Source organism: Brachionichthys hirsutus, unplaced genomic scaffold, assembly GCF_040956055.1.
Source record: "Brachionichthys hirsutus isolate HB-005 unplaced genomic scaffold, CSIRO-AGI_Bhir_v1 contig_969, whole genome shotgun sequence".
In the NCBI taxonomy this organism is placed as follows: domain Eukaryota; kingdom Metazoa; phylum Chordata; class Actinopteri; order Lophiiformes; family Brachionichthyidae; genus Brachionichthys; species Brachionichthys hirsutus.
The window spans coordinates 47,501-65,000 of NW_027180619.1; the positions used below are offsets into that span (position 1 = coordinate 47,501).

At 46.2% G+C, this 17,500-nt stretch overlaps 1 protein-coding gene across 1 annotated transcript in view; it reads right to left on the reverse strand.

Annotated features, from left to right (window-relative positions):
• LOC137916192 (heat shock protein beta-11-like) overlaps positions 1-35 on the reverse strand; it is a 1,743-nt gene extending 1,708 nt beyond the window's left edge. Inside the window, exon 1 of the mRNA XM_068759271.1 lies at positions 1-35. This exon is cut by the window's left edge and continues 313 nt beyond it. The gene's annotated coding sequence lies outside the window, so the exon portion shown is untranslated.
• Between the last annotated feature and the right edge of the window lie 17,465 nt (positions 36-17,500).

The following is a 17,500-nucleotide window of genomic DNA, read 5'->3' on the forward strand; positions in this document are numbered from 1 at the left end:
GTTCAGTGTTTCTTCTTCCTGTTCCTCTTCTGTCGGTACGTTTGGGACTTGAAAAATGATTCTCTCCTTTATATACCCCAGCCGTCCTGGTCCGTCCCTCCCTCTGTGCTATTTACACCCCCATGAGGTCACTGTTATTTGTTAGTGTGTAAAAAGGAGGTCAGGAATACCCCGCAGCTCATCCCCAGGCTAAAGACACCGCATGGTCTTATCCTGTTTGTGTTTTTGTCTACGTTGCAGTCCTATTCCTGATTTTCATTTAAATTCCCATTTAAATTTCTATGTGAGCATAAATGACGGCACACCAAGAGTGTTTTAACGCCTCTCTTTTCATACTGACTTGTTGAAACAGTTCGGACAGTTTCATGAAACTTTATTTTTTAACTTTACATTAATATTAAAGTCATTAATTTCATTATTGGTTAAGATAAATTATTATTTTTTACTTATTATTTTCTACTTTTCTTTTTTTCTTCCCAGTAGCAGAATTTCAAAGATCACAACAGTAATTCATCATGTTAACAATAATTCATCTTAGTGTTGTCTTAGAATTCTTCACCAAGAGTATTTTTTATTTTGCCCACTAACATCTTTAACCAGATTTGTATTTAATTTTTCATTTTGGATGTTGGAACAAAGTCCCACCTGAACCATGAACTACGCACACAGACCATGTGTTAATTATTGAGCCTTAGAGATGCTCATACGTGGATTTTAGTTACATTTAAACAAAACAGTTCTCGTTTTTTCCTCATTATTTACTAAGCTAACTGGTACTGGCCGCACACTGTGTATAACAGAGAAATAAGTAGCCTTGTCTGACTCCTGCACACATAACTTCTCCCTCACGCTGCATCTCATTAGATCAGTGTGTCAAACTCAAGGCCCGGGGGCCAAATGTTGCCCTCCAAGTCATTTTTTGTGCCCCCCCGGTAGCTGTGTGCAGACATTTGTTTTTGTAAAATGCTGCATCACACATGTTCTTAACAGCCCACATTTGTTGGTTGTTCTGCAGTTCTGCCCCTCTCAACTGTGACAAAAGAGTTTTGAACAAAGTTAATGCCATAACTTGTGTTGGATGATATTTTTCTTTATTTATTATTTAATATTATTTACTTGAATAAGTTTGATTATTGATCGATGGAGTAGTGTGGTTTTCTTAACCTGATCAATTGAAAGGATTTATGTTATAATAACAGCAATAATCTATCCATATATTTTTACAACTATATAAATGAATATGCAATGTTTGTAAATTAAGTAGTGAACTGATCAATAATCTGCTGGAGGTGACTATTGAAAGTTATTTGAACTTTTGTTTTTACAGCATGTGGTGACATGTTGACCCCGGCTACATATGGATCAGGATCAGCACTGGACAGCTCCATATGTAGTCGGCTACATATGGATCAGGATCAGCACTGGACAGCTCCATAGGTAGCCGGCTACATATGGATCAGGATCAGCACTGGACAGCTCCATAGGTAGCCGGCTACATATGGATCAGGATCAGCACTGGACAGCTCCATAGGTAGCCGGCTACATATGGATCAGGATCAGCACTGGACAGCTCCATAGGTAGCCGGCTACATATGGATCAGGATCAGCACTGGACAGATCCATAGGTAGCCGGCTACATATGGATCAGGATCAGCACTGGACAGCTCCATAGGTAGCCGGCTACATATGGATCAGGATCAGCACTGGACAGCTCCATAGGTAGCCGGCTACATATGGATCAGGATCAGCACTGGACAGCTCCATAGGTAGCCGGCTACATATGGATCAGGATCAGCACTGGACAGCTCCATAGGTAGCCGGCTACATATGGATCAGGATCAGCACTGGACAGCTCCATAGGTAGCCGGCTACAGATGGAGCTGTCCAGTGCTGATCCTGAAAGTGACGTCTTTTCCGTGGCATTGACTCGGGGAATGTTCTTTATCTTTCCCACTTTGGTTGTTTTTTTGGTTTCTGCATGTCCGTGACAAGACAAGGTGGTGGCTTTTTGGTTTTGCTTTGATTTTGTATCGATTATCTTTGTTCCTGCGTGATGATTGCATTTGAATGGAACTTTTCCACATTATTAGATGTTAATTTATTCACATCACAAACTTTGGTTCATACTTATCATTTTTCTCATTTACAGTTTGGCTTTATCTCTAACAATGTTTAAGATACAACCTTTTAAAAAAGTGACATCAAAACGGAATATTTTATTGTAATTAGTGGCGGCTAAAGAGTTAAATAAAAAAATAAATAGTTATTTAACAGCATGTTAAGGAGTAGTTGCATTTATTTTACATTAGATTACATTACATTTAGTTACATTTTTTACTGGTTTACGGTTTACATTTGGCCTTTGGAGGGCAAACATAATGAGAAAATTAAAATGAGGTTGACACCCCTGCATGAGATGATCTGAGCAAACTGAGAGAGTCTGGACCAGACGGTGCCGCAGCTTCGTGACTTTCACCCAGGAGACAAAGTCTGTGTCCGTGTGAAGCTAAGAAATGTCAACAAGACTTTTCTAAACCAAACCATGATATTTCCTTTAAATTCCCAAACATAACAAAGGGCCTTTCCCTGTCACAATGTTGGGCAGGTTCTGTGACAGGCAGGCTTTGAGTGTTTGCCACAGAGGTGCAGCTGTGACGGCATTCAATGAGCTGGGATGAGAATAAAAAAAAAAGTCAAATGCTTATAGTAGAAAAGGTTTCAGGACAAAGAATGGCCTTTATAAGAGGAAACGATTCACTTTAAAATGATGTACTGACCAGGACGTGTCATAAAGGCCTCCATAGTCTATCCCCCAAAAATATAGCAGTCCTTTTAAGTCCTCTAACATGCCATCCTTGGACTGCATAAACCGAAATACTTTGTGTACATCGTAGTGATACTCTGGACCTAGAGCAGCAAAGCAAAGCTGTAAATGTTAATCAGCTTTAATACTTTTGGCTCAACTGAGTCTGAAATGAGAAACGCTTCCTTCCTCCACGACATCGTTATCATTATTCTTACAGCTAATTTTTGTTATTATTCCTTTATTTTATTTTGAAAGGTGCTGCATAAAGAATCTTTGCTAATGTATCCTGATGGCTTAGGCCTACATTCAGCTATTTCTTTTCCTGAACTGATGCGGTTTAATTGCATGGCATGACTCAAACGCCAGCAGCTGTTCAGGAGTTCCCGGCAGAGAGGAGGAAGTGCATCGCATCTCGGATTACCAGGCTTCTTCCAGGGATGAGCTCAGCGCGTTAGCATCTTCGAGAATGTGTCTGCATGTGTGCGTGAAGCCAACGTGCTAGCATTACAAGGAGCCTGGGACTGTGTCACGTCTATTTGTGGTTGGCTGGGTTGTCACGCAGTAAAACCGCCTTCGTATCATTGGCTGTTATTTGTGATTTCACTCCGAGTCTTTTTAACTGTGTGCAGAGACAAAACACAGAAAATAGTCTCGACCTAAACCGCAGATTATTGTTGAGCAATGTATTTCTTCTTTTTTAAACAGTTTTTTTTATTATTATATTGATGAATATAATATATTAACAAGTATTTGATACAAGTCTCACAGAGCTGTTGATAATACTTGTATGGCGTTTTTTTTAAGTTGATTTGGGTGCACATATTTGAATATATATTTAAAAAAAACCGAGTCAGATTTGAGCCACCAGGAAGGCAACTGAAAAAATAAAGTAGTGTGCCAGTGACCCAGAGGACCCAGGGACAGAAATAGACAGGGGGACGTCCTAAAGATGACTTCTGGTTCCTCAGGTCTATTATTATACCAACTAGTCACATCTGGTTATTTCTTATGGTTGAAGATTTTCCCGGTTTAGGTGGTGGTCTAATTTGGATATGTCTCTGTAATGCAAAATTAATATAAAATAATTTCTGTGTTACAGTTTCAGAAAGTTATTAAATTGTACATTTTTCCATGTGTTTGAATCTGATGTATCCAGACAGCTGAGTGAAGGCGCAGAGCATCTCCACAATAATATTTGTCATTTTTTTGCTGAATATTTAGAAGTGTGTCTCGTATTTGAATGCCTTTGTCACGTCACCCAGGCTCGAACCGCTCTAGACCATCAAAGAAGATTTCTGAAGGGTTGCTGCTGACCGAAGTACAAATCAGGCACTGAGCTTTTTGTGTTAATTATAGTATTGTAGGTTCACTAAATGCACTAGACTACATTGATGGTGAACAACATTGCTCCAGACACACACAAGTTATATCGGTCCTTGTGTCCTTGGGCTCAGGGTTAGCTCTTCTTCCTCTGTCAGAGATGGAGCTGGTTTTAGACATACACTCTCTCTCTCTCTCTCTCTCTCCCTCTCGCTATATATATTTTTTGTTGTTGTTGAATATTTACTTAAATATATCAAATACATGAAATCAATTTAGGGTGACTGAAGAGCCTACAGGACGGACACGGACATGTCTTCCTGTTTGAACTCGATTTTATTTCATGTTCAGCTGCTTCAATCGAAATAAAACAAAATAAAATTCAATCAATAATATTCCACTACCTTTTCGGTAAGAATAATACAAGTTCGAGATACATAAAAAATTCTTCGTCACTCACGCAGCATTGTTGTTTTTATACATCCGTTCTCTCCTTCGCTGCTGAAGCCGTGTTTTGAATTAGTTACTCACTGCAGAGTAATCCTCGTGTTGAGGCTGATAACATTGTACCGCAAGGGCTTTTTAGAAATTCTCCTCTTAAACAGGGTGTTTGACTGTACTTGTACTGCGTTTACATTCTATCTAATAGATATATTCTCTCCTCAATCTGAGAAACGTGCTGCAGTAATCAGAGCGGGCACTAGGGGCCGCCGCAGAACGGCTGTAAAATAGCGGATGCGCTGCACGACACTCAAACAGGATGTTTTCAGGAGCAGCAATGACGTCACATCTACTACATATTTTGTAGGATTTTTGGTCCATTATTTTTGGTCCTGGCTCAGAATGTTGTGACGCTGCTGGAGATCAATCAAACACTAAATAAATGTTGGAAGCCATCGTTCCTCATCTTCCAGATGCGTCCATGTACGTAGAAATGTAAAGGCGTTGAGACCTGGAGGGGTGTGATTGGGAGGAATGGCCCCCCTGATCGGAACCCGAGTGGTGTTTTGTTATTGGACTTCTGTGCTCGTCACAGATTGTCCATAACAAACACCATGTTCAAGCATAAGGGTGTCCATATGTGCACTTGGCACCGGGACACCCAAGGCCGCAGTTCGATGATCGACTTTGTAGTCGTCTCACCGGACTTGCGGCCGCATGTCTTGGACACTCGGGTGAAGAGAGGGGCGGAGCTGTCAACTGATCATTACCTGGTGGTGAGTCAACTCCGATGGTGGGGGAGGATGCCGGACAGACCTGGCAGGCCCAAACGTATTGTGAGGGTCTGTTGGGAACGTCTGGCAGAATCTCCTGTCAGAAGGATTTTTAACTCCCACCTCCGGGAGAGCTTCGACCATGTACCGGGGGAGGCAGGGGACATTGAGTCCGAGTGGACTATGTCTCGTGCCTCCATTGTCGAAGCGGCCGATCGGTGCTGTGGCCGTAAGGTGGTCGGTGCCTGTCGTGGCGGCAATTCCCGAACCTCTTGGTGGACACTGATAGTAAGGGATGACGTCAAGCTGAAGAAGGAGTCCTATCAGGCCTTTTTGGCCTGTGGGACTCCGGAGGCAGCTGACAGGTACCGACAGACCAAGCGGAGTGCAGCTACTGCGGTTGCTGAGGCAAAAACCCGGGCATGGGAGGAGTTCGGTGAGGCCATGGAAAATGACTTCCGGACGGCTTCGAAGAGGTTCTGGACCACCATCCGGTGTCTCAGGAGGGGGAAGCAGTGCACAGTCAACACTGTGTATGGTGGGGATGGTGCGCTGCTGACGTCGACTCGAGACGTCGTAGATCGGAGGAGGGACTACTTCAAAGACCTCCTCAATCCCACCGACATGCCTTCCAGTGAGGAAGCAGGGCCTGAGGACTCGTGGGTGAGCTCCTCTATCTCTGGGGCCGAGGTTGCTGAGGTAGTTAAAAAGCTCCTCGGTGGCAAGGCCCCGGGGGTGGATGAGATCCGCCCAGAGTCCCTTAAGGCTCTGGGTGTTGTAGGGCTGTCATGGTTGACACGACTCTGCAACATCGCATGGACATCGGGGGCAGTGCATTTGGATTGGCAGATCGGGGTGGTGGTCCCTCTTTATAAGAAGGGGGACCGGAGGGTGACTTCCAACTATAGGGATCACACTCCTCAGCCTCCCCGGTAAGGTCTATTCAGGGGTACTAGAGAGGAGGGTCCGCCAGATAGTCGAACTTCGGATTCAGGAGGAGCAATGTGGTTTTCGTCCTGGCCGTGGAACTGTGGACCAGCTCTACACCCTCGTCAGGGTCCTTGAGGGTGCATGGGAGTTTGCCCAACCAGTCCACATGTGTTTTGTGGATTTGGAGAAGGCATTCGACCGTGTCCCTCGGGGAGTCCTGTGGGGGATGCTCCGGGAGTGCGGCATGTCGGACCCCCTCATACGGGGTGTCCGCTCCGTATATGACCGGTGCCAGAGCTTGGTCCGCATTGCTGGCAATAAGTCGGACCTATTTCCAGTGCGGGTTGGACTCCGTCAGGGCTGCCCTTTGTCACCGATTCTGTTCGTAACTTTTATGGACAGAATTTCTAGGTGCAGCCAGGGTGTTGAGGGGGTTCGGTTTGGTGACCTCAGGATTGGGTCACTGCTTTTTGCAGACGGTGTGATTCTGTTGGCTTCATCAGGCCGTGCCCTCCAGCTCTCACTGGATCGGTTCGCAGCCGCATGTGAAGCGGCTGGGATGAGAATCAGCACCTCTAAATCCGAGGCCATGGTTCTCAGCCGGAAAAGGGTGGAGTGCACCCTCCAGGTCGGGGAGGAGATCCTGCCCCAAGCGGAGGAGTTCAAGTACCTCGGGGTCTTGTTCACGAGTAAGGGAAGAATGGAGCGAGAGATCGACAGACGGATCGGTGCAGCGTCTGTAGTGATGCGGATTCTGCACAGATCCGTCATGGTGAAGAGAGAGCTGAGCCGAAAGGCGAAGCTCTCGATTTACCGGTCGATCTTCGTTCCTACCCTCACCTATGGCCACGAGCTTTGGGTAGTGACCCAAAGAACGAGATCCCGGGTACAAGCGGCTGAAATGAGCTTCCTCGGTCGGGGGGCTGGGCTCTCCCTTAGAGATAGGGTGAGAAGCTCAGTCATCCGGGAGGAGCTCGGAGTAGAGCCGCTGCTCCTCCGCATTGAGAGGAGCCAGATGAGGTGCATCTATTCAGGATGCCTCCTGAACGCCTCCCTGGTGAGGCGTTCAGGGCACGTCCCACCGGGAGGAGACCACGGGGAAGACCCAGGACACGCTGGAGAGACTATGTCAATCGGTTGTCCTGGGAATGTCTCGGGACGACCCGCCCCCCTCCAAAGAGCTGGAAGAAGGGGCCTTGGTGAGGGGTCTGGGCTTCCCTGCTCGGCTTCTGCCCCGCGACCCGGAAAAGCGGTTGAAAATGGATGGATGGATGGAGTTCTCTGCGCTCACTGACTAAACTAACAAAATGATGATGTGAACAGCCAACTCAACAAGACGCCCACCTACCTCTCCCTCACAACTGTTCCTGGTGAGGGGTCTTTTCACAGCAACGACCTCTCCTGTGTGATTATTCCTATATTTATGCACTGCTCCAAAGAGGCCTTGTCCAATCTCCTGCATTATCTCAAAATCGAGAAAGTTTATGCAGAACCGATCTTTGACAGCTGGTGGATACTGGTTGGTCCATGCGTAGCATCGACGGAGAATGAATGGGTGACTGAGGACGTTAGCAGGCGTGATCCGTTCATCGGGATCCGGTGTCATCATGGCGTCCAGAAGCGCGACACACTCCTTTATCTCCACATCTTCAGCCCGCGTTTCCTCGGGATGCGTCTAGTTCAGGAAGCAATGGTCAAATCCACTATTAGTCAGATGTGGCCTTCACCATCACCATGGTGCAAAATATTTTCCAGCCACAAGCATCTTATATTATTATCAATATTTTAATTACTGTACTTGATTTATCCAATGTTTTGGATTCAATAAAATTAAGCATTTCACATATTCACTTAGAAATTGTGCTAAATCCTGGCCAACTGTTTGTAAACATTTGCAAAGATGCACTGAAATATTGAGACATGTACTACAATATTTGTAATTTGCATAAATGAAGGAGAAGTCCAATTCTGTTCTGAACAATTGCCATGTGGTTTGGAGATTAGTCCATGTTGCTTTGTGAATGTAATGTCAGTTTCAAGAAATGAGTCAAACCAAGTTAGAAAATGTGTATCTGGTGTTTGAAGTGTAGAACAAGAATCACTAAACCAGTAAATATAACATAATCTAAAGCAGTAGATGTTCTTACCACAACTTTTATAATGCGTGCATATCGTTCACAGTAGCTGAGTAAAAAGAGCATGACATGGCCCAAACACCACATATCAGCCGCCTCAGACAATGGTAGTCCTGCAGATCTTTCTGGAACTCTACACGTGGGAAGAAAGAAACATTTTAAAGATTAACTAGGTTCCCTCAACATAATGCAAACCTCCTCCAAGACAATTCAGTTCCCCCAAACATTTCAAATTCTCCCCGTCCTAAACACATTATGAATTCTACAGAAGTCCCACTGTCTCCCTTGAGCTGGTCTCAAGTCTGGAGAAATACAGAGGGGTTGCGGCAGGAATGGCATCCGTCGTAAAACTGCCAGAATTAAACATGCAATCGATATTTGCACCAAAAAAGGAAGAAAAAGAAGCAATTTGTGACAAAATGCTACTGATAAGGTTGATTCTAATATGAGACATGAAAAACTAATGGGATAGGAAATAGGAGTCATACGATCACTGTTTTCATTATCCTTACATATAATGAACGTCTTGCAGCTCTGGAGGCTTCCTGTCGTCTGATCGCAACTTGGCCAAACTGAAGTTCGCCAGCTTGACTCTGACCGATGTCGTCCCTCCTTTTTCCACACGGATGTTATTCGGGCATACGTTGCCGTGGACGATCCCGATGGATTTCAGGGCCCACAATGCTTTGGCCATCTACAGAAGACAGGCGTTAACATTTACATGGTTTTCCAAAAATGTAAATGTGACAGTTATTTGGTGTCTATTTTGTATTGACTACGGTCGTACCTGTTGGATGATGTCTCTGATGTCATCCAAACTCACAGGTTTCATTTGTGTGACGATATATTCCTCGAGGTCAACCTCCAAATTCTCAAATAGCAGCATGTGTCTTTCAGGAATAAAGCCACGAAACTCAACGATGTGATACGCATCAAGCTTTCGCAACGTCAACTCTACCAGGATGGCAACCTGCAGGAGAAGGGAGTCAATCAGTTTGGAAGCATTAATTAATCTGTAACTGACTAAATATTAAACACGTGACAATCAAAATGAACAAGACTTACCTCCTTGTAGAAGCTGTCTTTGTTCGTACTGTCCGTGATAGTTGAAGTCATCTGAGTGCGAATATTCCGATACAAACACTTACCATCAAGTTTATCATAATCATCATAGTCTAAATGATAATAACTATACTGCAGCCAAGTGCTTTCTAATGGTGCTTGCATTGTTAGTGTATGCGGGTGTGGCACCCATGACTATTTCAGTTAGAAAAGGCACCCCCCAATATTTTTATGTTATTGGTTTTCACTGTCATTGTGCATGTAGACTGACTGAACAGGACGTTCTGGTGTTATCCCAGTCGCCACCAGTAAGTGGCAGTAGTGGCGCACCGACGGACTCCGCAGCGCATCCGGTGACGTCACATGCATGCGCAGTTAGTGCGCAGTGGAAGCGAGGTGACGGCGCGAGGCAGATAGCGCCTCTACTAATATACTTTTGTTGCATTTACAGGTGGGTTCAGTACATAAGCACATGTTGGATAGCACTAGAATGGACTCGTTCATGTTCAAGACATTTTGTATATAATTATCTTGCGTTGTAAGATTGTTGTTCTGTATTAAAAGTGAATGCTAAGTACCGTTAGCGCCCGCTGTTAGCAGCTACCGTAGCCTCTGCAATCGACGGGTGTCTCTACCGAACTATGTTCGGTAGTTTAATTGTTTTAAAACATGATTCCTGTTATACGGTATATGTTATGTGATACCTCAATGATTGTAACAGTGATAGACAACTGTTAGCTGCTAGACTGTTTAACACACGCATGTGCAGTTAGTGCGCAGTGGAAGCGAGGTGACGGCGCGAGGCAGATAGCGCCTCTACTAATATACTTTTGTTGCATTTACAGCATTAAAGATTCACCAGTTACACTAAAGGCTGTGCCTCTGTCTTTACGTGTGTAACATAAACTTGGCGAGCCAGCCAGGAGAAAATAAATAAAAAAGAAGCATCCTGAAAGCCGAACCTAGAATCAACATGGAGCAAAGACTGGATGAGATCATCGCAAGACTGTGGGCCTTGGGGAAGCCGGAGCTCATCAAAGTGTGTCATCGTCTAAAGTGCAGTGAGCCGGCAGGGGAAGGGTTCAATGGCCGGAACCGCCGTGCTTTGATGAAGATGGTGGAATCCACGATTGGTGAAATTGAGGATGGTGAAGAACCCGAGGTGTTCCAACAGTTTGTCAGTGACCTCCAGTCATTTGTAAAACTACTAGAAGAACATGGAACAATAGAATCTGAATCACAGAAGTCAGAAAATGCTGCCATGGAAAGACTCAAGCAGGAGTTTGAGCAGCTTCAGCAGACACAGGCGGAAGAACGCCACCACCTGGAGGAGAAGATTGGAGCTGTGGGAGGGAAAGTGAGCACCATGACAGTAACTCCTGAAAGAGAGGTGAACCTACCTGCGACCCACAGAGTTCCAGAAGTCACACTAAAGAAAGACTTTAAAATATGGGGCCAGATTGGGGAAGCAGGACAGAAAGATAAACTTTCGTTCACCAGTCTAAACAACCAGATTGAGTCAGGCATCAGGAAGGGATACTCTGAGGATGACATAATAGAAGCTGTTATCAGAGCCGTCAGCCCAGGCCTTCATCTCAGAGATCTACTGGAAGTGAAGCGGAACCTCACACTCCCCACTCTCAGAATCATATTGAGAGGACACTACAAAGCTGAATCCGCATCAGACCTGCTGCATAGACTCATGAACATTGTCCAAGATCCCAAAAAGTCTGCTCAAGCCTTCCTGTTTAGAGCCATAGAGGTAAGAGAGAAACTGTTCTGCAAGTCAGGGGAAGAAGATGAGGGAGAGCAGTTTAGTGCGAATCTTATCCAGCGCAAGTTCCTGCGGTCACTGGACACAGGGTTGCTAAGTGAAGCTGTAAAGTTCCAGTTAATACCATACCTGAGCAACCCAGGGATTACAGATGAGGTTTTAATTGAAAAGATAAATGAAGCTGCGAGTCTTGAAACAGAGCGGCAAAACAAGCTTAAGAGACATGTGCCAGTCAAACCACCCCGAATTAATGAAATACAAGCAGCGGTACAACCACAAGATGGCGACACCGACACACAGGAGGAGAGACTGAGCAAAGCAGGTGACAAAAGTAGTCAGAAGAGGCAAATGCAAAGCAGAGGACCAGACCCAGAGACTGTGAAACTGATTGAAGGGCTTAGAGCAAATGTACATGAGATAAAGAGACTGTACACTGAGTCTGGGGCAGCAACATCAAAGCGCGCATCCACTTGGACTAAAGGGTGCCAGGCATGTAGAGAAGCTGGAACTGGTGACGCCTGCGGGCACTGCTTCAGGTGTGGACAAGAAGGCCATCTCTCCCGCGGCTGCAGACGGACAACGCTGCAGGGAAACGGGAAGGGGTTGCTGAACCGGGACCGACAGTAACCCAGTCACCTTTCAGGCCCCACATCGGCATCACATCGCTGCAGGCTAATCCTGAAGGTCCACTAAAACCAGCCGGTAAGCGCAAAAACACCATGATTCCCCTACAGTCGGACAATTACGTACAATCACAGCGCCAATCCAAGCTCATCAGTCTCGTCGGAAGAAGATGTCTAGTCCAGTGCCAACTTGATAACGTACCAGTGGAGGCTTTATGGGACACAGGGGCTCAGGCAAGTTTAATAAATGATGAGTGGCGAAAGAAACACCTCCCCCACAGCATCGTAAGACCCCTCACCGAGCTCCTATCTGAGCCACTGGTAGCCGTAGCGGCAAATGGTAGTAAAATACCATACATGGGCTGGATAGAGACTGAATTTTACTTGGACTGTGAAACCCACCCCGCAGAGACATTACTTGTTCCCATTTTAGTATCAGATGATCCTAATGTTGCTGAGAAGCCTATTATTGGGTTCAATGTCATCGAAGAAGTAGTGGGAAAGTGTGACACAGGGCAGTCCAAGGCAAAGCGCATACAGGAAATCAGTCAGACATTTTCAGTGTCAGTAAAAACAGCCAAGTCCATGCTGAAGATTTTGCACAGTCACAAAGAGGACCAAAGAGTCGGGACAGTTCACACGGGGAAGAAAGAGATTTGCCTCCCTGCAGCCCAGATAACTACCACATACATCCGTGCAGATGTAGGAGCGCAGTATGCAGGCCAGAGTTTACTGTTTGTTCCAGATGAATTGTCACCGCTACCTGAGGGCCTGGTGGTACAAGAAGGATTGGTTACTGTCACACGGGGAAGGTCAGTACATATACCCATCTCCATTGCCAATACACATAAGCCAGACCTTATCTTGTCTCCCCGCACCATCCTGGGCCACCTAGAGGAAGTACAAGCGGTGTATCCAGTTCCGGTTCAAAGCCCTGTAAACATATCTGAGAAGCTTGATGGTGGCAGTGGTATTGAGGTCCAGGTAAACGAAGTTACCACTAACACCCAGTCTCAGACTAAGCCATCTCAGTGGGATCCCCCGGTTAAACTTGACCCTCTCAGTCCCGACCAGCAAGTAGTGGCGAAGCAGCTATTACGAGAAGAATGTCATGCTTTCGCATATGATGACAAAGATGTAGGATGTATCCCCTCTTTAAACCTGCGCATCACACTCAATGATACTGCCCCTGTGAAAAAAACATATATTTCGGTCCCAAAGCCCCTGCACCAAGAGGTTAAGGACTATCTGCAAGATCTGTTAGACAGGGGGTGGATTTCTGAGTCAAGATCATCCTACTCATCCCCAATCGTCTGTGTCAGGAAAAAATCAGGTGAATTGAGACTGTGCTGTGATTACAGAGAACTGAACCGGAAGTCGGTACCAGACAGGCACCCCATCCCAAGAATTCAGGACATGTTGGACTCTCTGCATGGCAGCTCCTGGTTCTCCGTGCTCGATCAGGGCAAAGCCTATCATCAAGGCTTTTTGGATCCAGAAAGTCGTCCCCTGACAGCTTTTATTACTCCATGGGGTCTGTATCAGTGGAGTCGCATACCGTTTGGCCTCAGTTCAGCTCCGGCAGAGTTCCAACGGAGTATGGAGGACTGTTTGAAGGGATTGCGTGATGTTATCTGCCAGCCCTACTTAGATGACAACTTGGTGCACTCTACGACATTTGAATCTCATGTGCAGCATATCCGGGATGTGCTACGGAGGTATCAAACCCATGGTGTTAAGCTCACCCCTCAGAAGTGTGATGTGTTTAAGAGGCAGGTTCGGTTCCTTGGACGGATGGTGTCGGAACAGGGATACACGATGGATCCTGCCGAAATAGCTCCTGTCCAGGCGCTCAAAGAGAAACCTCCAAAAACTGTAGGTGAGCTAAGCCGAGTCATGGGTTTCCTATCATACTACCGGTCGTACATTCCAAATTTCTCTAAGATTGCCAAGCCGCTTTACCAGCTCCTAACACGGCCCCTTGATCAGCCGCCACCACCGATGTGCAGAACAAAGAGTAAAAAGGTTGATACAAAACACAAAGGGCGACCACCCCCTCGCACACCGATAAAATGGACTGAGAGTTGTCAAGGGATTCTGAACCAGCTCACAGACTGTTTAACAGAGCCACCCATCTTGGGGTATCCAGATTTCACGCAGCCCTTTATACTCCACTGTGATGCCTCTCAAGATGGCCTAGGAGCCGTATTGTACCAGCACCAAGCAGGCAAACTGAGAGTAATGGCCTACGGCTCACGCACACTCACACCCCCAGAAAAGAACTATCACATGCATTCTGGAAAGCTAGAATTCTTAGCTTTGAAGTGGGCGATATGTGAACGCTTTCGTGACTATCTCTATTATGCCTCTCATTTTATTGTTTACACAGACAATAACCCCTTAACGTACATTCTCACCACGGCAAAACTAAATGCTACAGGCCACCGCTGGGTAGGGGAACTGGCCGACTTCAATTTCACAATCAGATACAGGCCTGGAAAAAGAAATGCCGATGCAGATGGCCTATCCAGGTTGCCTCTTGATATAAATCAGTACATGGCACAGTGCACGGCTGAGGTAAAACAGGATGTCATAAAAGCAGCTGCTGACAGTGTTTGTTTGCAGAAAAGGAGCACAGGTCCAGAGAACTACGTCATCAGTGAGAATGCCATCAGTCTCGTCCAAGATCCGGCGCCTTCACCGGACAAGACTCTCACGCAAGCTGAAATCAGGGCCAGCCAAGAAAAGGACTCTGTCATTGGGCCGGTCCTGCGCTGCAAAATCCATGAGTACCAGCCCAAAGGCCAAGTTTTAAGAAAAGAGCCCCCGGATGTAAGAATGCTCTTGAGACAGTGGAAGAAACTCCATTTGAATGAGGATGGTGTCCTTTACCGGCGAGTCAGTGATCGAGACCAGCTCCTCCTCCCAAAAGAACATCGCAACACTGTTTTTAGAGAACTGCACAAAGAGATGGGTCACCTTGGGGCAGAAAGGACTTTGGGACTGATAAGAGACAGATTCTACTGGCCACGAATGCAAAATGATGTGGAACATTTTGTGATGCATGCGTGTGAGTGTCTGAAAAGAAAACGCCCCAATAGAGCAAACAAAGCCCCGCTGACGTCGATTACCACAACTTACCCATTTGAACTTGTGTCAATTGACTTTTTGCATTTGGAGACGTGCAAACATGGGTATGAATATATCCTGGTGGTGATGGATCATTTTACCCGCTTTGCAGAAACGTATGCGACGAAAAACAAGTCAGCAAAGACTGTGGTGGACAAAATCTTTAATCACTTTGCGTTAAAGTATGGTTTTCCAGTGAGAATTCACCACGACATGGGCCGAGAATTTGAAAACCAATTGTTCGCTCAACTTCAGACAGTCAGTGGTCTCCGTGGCTCCCACACAACGCCGTACCATCCGCAGGGGAACGGACAGGTGGAGCGGTTTAACAGGACCCTGCTCTCCATGTTGAGAACCCTCACAGACAGTGAAAAAGCAGACTGGAAAGAGTCACTGGCAAAGGTTGTACATGCTTATAACTGCACTAAGAGTGAAGCTACTGGGTTCTCTCCTTACTACCTGCTTTTTGGCCGCACTCCGAGACTCCCAATAGACATCCTGTTAAACCTGCCCAACCGAGAACAACAAGGCAGCTACGAAGAGTATGTGCAAAAGTGGCGGACGCAGATGAGCGAAGCCTATCAGATTGCGTCAAAAGCAGCACGGAAGGAAGCTCTCAGGGGCAAACACTACTATGATCGAAAGGCATATGGTGTCCAGCTGTATCCAGGAAACAGAGTACTCCTTCGCAACGTCAGGGAGAGAGGAGGGCCCGGAAAAATCCGCTCATACTGGGAGGATGCTGTGTACGAGATAGTTGCCCAGAAAAGTCCTGACCTGCCTGTTTATGAAATAAAACCAGAGCAAGGAGGTAAAAGCCGAACAGTACACAGAAACCTGCTCCTCCCATGTGACAGCTTACCTGTCGAAAAACTTACCGACAAACAGCAGACCCAACACAAGAAGAAACCGCGAAGCAAAATGAGAAAACAAAAACAGATGCTACCGCAGTACACAGACTCAGACAGTGATGAAGAAGGTACGCTTGTCTGGAGATCTCCCCGCCTGCAGATTCGTGAGGAGCGCAGAGCTCAGGTGGACAGCCGTGAGTCGGAGCAGCAGCGGGAGCAGTACCAGGCAGAGGCATCAGGCGCTCAGCACACCTACAACCAGGACGCTGCAGCAGAAGAAGATGGCCCGCCAGCAACAGGGGGAGAAGCAGATCGGGAGCAGCGCAGTGACCATCATTCGGATAGTGATGCATCCCAGCAAGGGGACGGACGTTCGCCATCTTCGTCGTCCCATATCTACCCACAGAGGGAGCGGCGAAGGCCCCGGGTCCTATCCTATGACCAGCTCGGACAACCAACCACAAGACCAGTCGGTATAGACTGCGTCAGGGTGAGTGTCTCGCCCACAGGGTCACAGCGACTGTGGAGACCATGGGAATCTGACACCGTGCAAGCAGAACATTCACGATTCAGAGGGTGATGCACACACTTTAAGACTGTGATTAGTAGTGCTCTCTATCCAGAGGACATGGAAGTGATGTTCACAGGGACTGAGTTAACGGTTACCGGGGTCTGGAGGTAAACAATGTGGTAAAAAGGTAACAGACAGACTGATGAAGTTGGCTGTTTATGTCTGGTTACAAAGGATGAAAGATAATGATCACTGTCGGTGAACTTGTTTATTGATGTTGAGTAGTAATATGGTCAGTCCTACAGACACTGTGGTATTGTTTGATATTTGGGAAAAACATGATGAAGCATGTTTTTATTTTATTAAGCGGGGGAGGGTGTGGCACCCATGACTATTTCAGTTAGAAAAGGCACCCCCCAATATTTTTATGTTATTGGTTTTCACTGTCATTGTGCATGTAGACTGACTGAACAGGACGTTCTGGTGTTATCCCAGTCGCCACCAGTAAGTGGCAGTAGTGGCGCACCGACGGACTCCGCAGCGCATCCGGTGACGTCACACGCATGCGCAGTTAGTGCGCAGTGGAAGCGAGGTGACGGCGCGAAGCAGATGGCGCCTCTACTAATATACTTTTGTTGCATTTACAGGTGGGTTCAGTACATAAGCACATGTTGGATAGTACTAGAATGGACTCGTTCATGTTCAAGACATTTTGTATATAATTATCTTGCGTTGTAAGATCGTTGTTCTGTATTAAAAGTGAATGCTAAGTACCGTTAGCGCCCGCTGTTAGCAGCTACCGTAGCCTCTGCAATCGACGGGTGTCTCTACCGAACTATGTTCGGTAGTTTAATTGTTTTAAAACATGACTCCTGTTATACGGTATATGTTATGTGATACCTCAATGATTGTAACAGTGATAGATAACTGTTAGCTGCTAGACTGTTTAACACACGCATGTGCAGTTAGTGCGCAGTGGAAGCGAGGTGACGGCGCGAGGCAGATAGCGCCTCTACTAATATACTTTTGTTGCATTTACAGCATTAAAGATTCACCAGTTACACTAAAGGCTGTGCCTCTGTCTTTACGTGTGTAACACGGGCACACTGGTAATTTTGAACAGGATTCAAATACTGATATACATA